This window comes from Tupaia chinensis, unplaced genomic scaffold (genome assembly GCF_000334495.1).
Source record: "Tupaia chinensis unplaced genomic scaffold, TupChi_1.0 Scaffold000614_1, whole genome shotgun sequence".
In the NCBI taxonomy this organism is placed as follows: Eukaryota; Metazoa; Chordata; class Mammalia; order Scandentia; family Tupaiidae; genus Tupaia; species Tupaia belangeri.
In genome coordinates this window covers 32122-38117 of record NW_006160133.1, presented here as the reverse complement: position 1 = coordinate 38117, position 5996 = coordinate 32122, and the positions used below count along the sequence as shown (strand labels likewise).

General features: G+C 40.6%; 1 pseudogene; it reads right to left on the bottom strand.

Moving 5' to 3' along the window:
* Positions 1-5498, bottom strand: part of LOC106736038 (60S ribosomal protein L34 pseudogene) — a 29824-nt pseudogene extending 24326 nt beyond the window's left edge.
* Between the last annotated feature and the right edge of the window lie 498 nt (positions 5499-5996).

Genomic DNA, 5996 nt, shown 5'->3' with positions numbered 1-5996 from the left:
TGGCACATATACTCTATGGAATACTACATGGCCATAAAAAACAAGACCCTGACATTTGATAGAAAGTGGTCGGATATGGAGAATCTATTGCTGAGTGAAGCAAGCCACGATATGAAAGAAAGATATGGTATGTATCGACTTAATAGATACCGACTATCTGCACTTTATGGCAGAGATTGAAATATTGCAGAACATAAAAGCAGTGAAAATAGTGATGATTAAGAAAGTTTGGAATGTGGCGGGAGAAGAGAAGAGTATGGAGAAGTATAGCAAGAAAACAAATGAGAGAATGATGATGTGTATAGTATTCTCAACTGAACCGGTCTGAGAAGTATTTCATGTTGGGTAAAGTCTTTTTACAAGCAAAATGATAAATAGTGATTGAATGTTTAAAAATTAATTGGAATAATAATGATCTGGAAAAATTAATGAAAGCTATTTGGTGATGATCATGGGGATTTTAATGTCTTTGTATTGACTGATATACATGGCATTCCTTCTGGAAAAAGAAATGTAATACACTGTAAATTTATATGGGACTCAATGCAATATAAACAAGAGTATAACAATAAAAATTAAAACAATTATAAATCAGAGAAAAAGGAGAGAAGAGAATAGTATAGAGAAAGATAGCAAGAGAACAAAGAGGCATGACATTTGTAGGATCCAGATATGGTTTATTACCTGTTGATGATGACATGTATAGTATTCTCAACTGTATTGGTCTGAGAAGTATTTCATGTTGGGTAAAGTCGTTTTACACATAAAATGAGAAATAGTGATCGACTGTTTAAAAAATTATTGGAATAATAATAATAATAATAATAATAATAATAATAATGATCAGGCAAAATAATGAAAAGCTATTGAATGATGCAATGGGGATTTTAATGTCTCCATATTGACTGATATGCATGATATTCCTTCTGGAAAAAGAAATGTAATACACTGTAAAGTTATATGTGATTCAATATAATATAAACAAGATTATGATGATAAATTTTAAAAAGATTAAAAAAATGTAAACCACATATACTTGAAAAAAAACTTAATGATTATAATATGTAAAGAAGGTTGAGAAATACTGGTCTAGAAAAATAAAAAATTGGTGATCATGACCAAATATTACTTAGACAGACTGTGATAGGTCTTCAGAATGTTTAAAAAATTAAAAATTATTTTGCAAAATTAAACAAAAAAGAAATGAACATTCTTAGGGGAAGAAGAAAGAAACAAAACATTTAAGGGACCCAAAATGGAAAGAAATATGTTGATTATAATATTTATGGTAAATGTCTTTGACTGGAACAATATGCAGTGTATTCATGATGAAAAAAATTTATTTCATATGCTGTAAAGACACACAGTGATTAAATGCATACAATGAAAAAAATATATATTCTTCAAAGCAGAAATTATATAACATAATACCATTATAGATAATTATTCAGCTCTCATCCTTAACATTCACAACTACCTATGAAAGAAGTTAAATTTCATCCAGAATATTAGACTTTGTTAAGCAAGTCCATTATGTTCTTCTAAGATACTAACAAAACAAAACAAAGCACGAAATACTGAAATAAAAGTGAAAGAAGTTAGAGATTGATTGTCACAGAGATTGTCAATCCCTTGTAGTATTCCCCCCACTCCCACCATCTGCAACATTAATAAAGGGAATATTTTATTGAAAAGAAAATTTGATTTTATGTATCACTAGCCATGCACTCCTGTCATTAGTTATTACATAAATGCTACCTAGTTCCATTATTCAAAAGGCACAACCATTTTATGTTCACAGTTCAATCAGTATTTATAAACACAATTTTCATGATTTACATAAGCACATTTATCGGTGATGATTTAACATTGAGAAGTAATCTGATATTCATTATATCTCAGTATTAGTGGACAGCTTAATGAACAGTCAGTATAAGAAGCACACGAATAAGGGGGAAGCTGAGACAGGGTCATTCAGGCCTCTCGCAACTCATCACTGTGGAAGATGCATGAGCCAGGACAGGATAGGGAAGAGGAGAGAACAGGCAAAGACCTGAGTCAAAGAACTTGAACTGTGTCTCTGCCGAAGATGTGAATGTGAACTAGGAAAGCAGGAACATCTATTAAAACTGTTACAATAAGAGCTGTGAGGCAAACATTCAGAAAACTGAGCAAATACATATTCAATAAACCAAAATAGTTTTTCACCCCTTAGTAGTAGTAATTCATAAACAGACACAGCAACAATGAGCAAAAAAGAATCAGCCTCCACTCCTGTTAACAAATGACCATGTCATGTTCCAAGACATTCACAGGCATTTGAGAAATCGTGAAACTTCACTGAAGAACATAAAATGATATCTTTGAAGGTGAACAAGCAAATCCTTAGATTGTAAGTGGTAAAATCAATACCTTAGTGACACAGATTCTGCAAATTTTGAACTTTGAAACATCCAGTATTTCTCCAAAAAGTTTTTTATGCATTAAGAGAGAAAATAATTTTCAAAGGAAACAAAATAAATTGGTTCAAGTCAGTCATGAATGTATTAAAATGTATCATTGTTTCTAAATTAGGCATTTGAATTCTTTGCCTATGATTTCTTTTTAAAGTGAGTTTACTTAGAGGCCAGATGGCCTAGCTGGGGAAGACGCCCAGCCTTCCCTCCAGTATGACTCCCCAGATGAGCAGGGTGGGACAGTTCGCAGTGAAGTGAGTGCCTTGACACCAGACACAGCGGCATTCTGTACCTCGGTGCAGTGACAGGATCCAGACAGTGCAAGGAGGGCAGTTCTGAGAAACATTTGCAATAGTGTATTCATATGATAGGTTTTCTTTTTATTTTAAGCTAAACATCTAAACCATTATAAATTAACAGCTCATACAACTCAGATTTAGCATTATTGTTTGATTATCATAAAACATATTACGTTCTTAGTTTAAAAAGACCCAAACTATGATTTATATAATTTATTGGCATTTTTGCTGAATAGGTTTAAGTCAGATAATAGATTTTTAAAAAATGAAGCAATGTGTCAAAATTTAATATTTTTGTAATAAAAATAGATATTATGTTCACTTAAAAAATGTTACTTTAACTTTGAAATGTGTGAAGTATAAGATATATTTTTAAAAATCCAAATCAAAGAATAACTTAGTTACCATTTTAGACATATGTAAAGTGAATCAGTATGAGCAAAGAAGGAACATGGATTTTCCATGATGATCTCAGAACGCCTGGTGTTTATGCAGATTGACAAGTGCTCAGAGACACGGAAACACAACTCAAGGGCCTTTCCCTGCATTGCAGCTTGCTGGATCCCCCAACCTGCTCTGTCACCTTCTGCCCCTGCTCAGCCCCATCTGGAGCCGGTGGCAAGGAGCATGGCATAGGTGAGACGCTGGTGCTCCTGAGGCCTGAGTTGCACCTGAGGTTGCAGAGCACTGATGTACTCCCTGTGCCAGCACCTGCTCTGCCTGCCCTGACCCTGCTCAACTCTCCCTGAAGCTCCTCCTCCTGCTCTAGGTACAGCTTCCACTTCCTGCCCCAGTCCTGCTCATCCTGTGTATTCTATCTGCTCCATGTGGCCATGGGTGCCCCTGTGGCATCTTGCAGAGCTTAGAGCTGATGGTGGTGGGAGTCCTTTTGGGCACGTTCATCATCCAAGTGGTCTGCAAGCAGCTGCTCACTGCTGGCATGGCACAGGATCAGGAGTGGCCACAGGATCTGGAGCAGCCAGGATCTGGAGGAGCTAAGAAACATGAGCATTGTTAGATGGTAGAGGGAGAAGCCACCCAAAAGTGCCTGCACTGGCCAGATTGACCCTCATACCTTTAGGATTCAGAGCTGTTTTCATTACTGTTCTCTCACGATCCAGCTCTCCAGTAGGACTTTCTGGCCAGTGTCTGCCTTCATCTGGAAGACATCATTGCAAAAACAGTGTTGAAATATTTTGTGTCTACAAATAATTATAAACAGAGGCCTCGCAGTTTATGTAGTTAGTTCATCAAGCTGAAGAACTGAATGCAATCATTACAACTCCTGAAAGAGAACTGAACCTCTCTGGCTAAAGCCAATCAACCAAATACCAGTGACTCTTCATTCTGTAAGAGGAAATAGAATCAATGTTGTTTGATCCTAACATTATGTATGATTGTGAAGAGACAAATGTGCTATGTGGGAGGCTGCACATATGCCGAGGTTTCTCAGAGAGCAAACAATTGCCATCACTGCCTCTCCTTCAAAAACCTCACCTTCTAAACCTTGCTCCAGTTGGCCACTAGAATCCCTCAGATTTGCATATCCAGCACCTCATGATTGGTCCAAAAGCAACCAATCATAACCCACCTTTTACAGCCAATCATGGCCCAGCAACATGTATATAACCACGATCCCTGGCCCACAAGATCAGACACCCCTGAAGACCCTGAAGAGTTGTAACACTGACAACCCTGAAGAGTTGTGACACCGCGTCGTCTCCGAACGACCCTGAAGAATTGTATCACTGTGTCATCTCCGTGCTGCCCACAATAAACAGACGACCCTGAAGAGTTGTAACACTGCGTCGTCTCTGTGTTGTAACACTGCACCGCTCATCCTGTCTCTCACTCCTTCCCTCAGGAAACCTGTTCAACTGTCCCCCTGGTCGGGACACGTGGCGCCTGAACAGGGACCTGAGTACGAAGGATCCAGTGAAGAGCACCCAATGAGGGGATGGTAGAGAATCGTCCCAAGAAAGGACGGCAGAGAATCGTCCAGGAGGGGATGGCAGAGAATCGTCCCAAGCAAGGATGGCAGAGAATCGTCCAGGAGGGGGCAGCAGAGAATGATCCTGAGAAAGGATGGCAGACAATTGTCCAGGAGGGGACGGCAGAGAATCATCCCGAGAAAGGCCACAGAGGAGGACAGCAGAGAATCGTCCCAGTAACAAAGGTTGCTTACTTATAAGTAATAGGGGTAATAATGGGACAAGTAATAAGGGTAATAATGGGACAAGTTGTCGCTTCAATGACGACGCTGAATCTGGTTTCTTCTGTGAGCGTTATTCCCCAGGAGTGTTACAATCTTCTTCTTCCTCCTCAGCCCACCCGGGCTCCCTATATATCCGTCCCGCAAACCAGTCCTCTTTTGCCACCAGGCAAGCACTGATAGGCTGAGGCAGTGCCTACGCGTTCCGAAATAGGAACAATAACCAAATATGGGCTTGTTTATGTAGAGGTCTGGGTGCTCTCGGTGCCATGTTAGGGCGGGGGTGCTCCACAGCTCCCCCTTTTTTGTTTATTATGCAGGAGAGGGTAGTGGTCACAGCCTCTGAACAAGAAGGACCATGTAAAGAAGTCTGTCTCACGCGTGAGAGCGCCAGACCGACTGCCCACCTGCCCGGCACTGATTTTTGGGGGATGGGAGTGGCGGTGTCGACCCATATGCAGCTGGACATGCCCTCCTCGGGGCGACCCTTCCAGGGCTCCCGAGTGCAGTATCATTCTCACATCCTGCCATGTTTCTTACTGCCCCAGCGCTGCAACCCAGACCTCAGGGGATTGGCCCACTTCTATGGCAGCAAATGCTTGTGCTAGGAGCGCACGGTCATGTGCATTTTGTTGGTGTATTCTGCAGAGACAATAGAAGCACAGGGCGCAAAGGGCAAACAAAAGGATTGCTAGGGAACCCATCCCCGCCCATTCTTTCAGATGAGTTGCAGCTTGGGCAATCCATGAGGCCAGGGCACAAGCAACGTCTGGATTCACTCGGGTGGAGTTGATGCGGATGATCTCTAAGCGCAGAGTCTCTGTAAGCTTGTCGAATTCCTGGGACCAGTTACCTGTGAGGTGGCGAGAAAGCGCTCGAGAGAGGTTAGCGGCAAGAGTCATGTTGTGATAAGGGATACCAGTTACACATAATGCTGGAGTGTGCCACTCACAACCTAGTTGAGCAAGGCGCCAGAGAATATCTACTTGCTCCTGCACGAGGTCAACTCTCTGGTTTAGGATCATGATG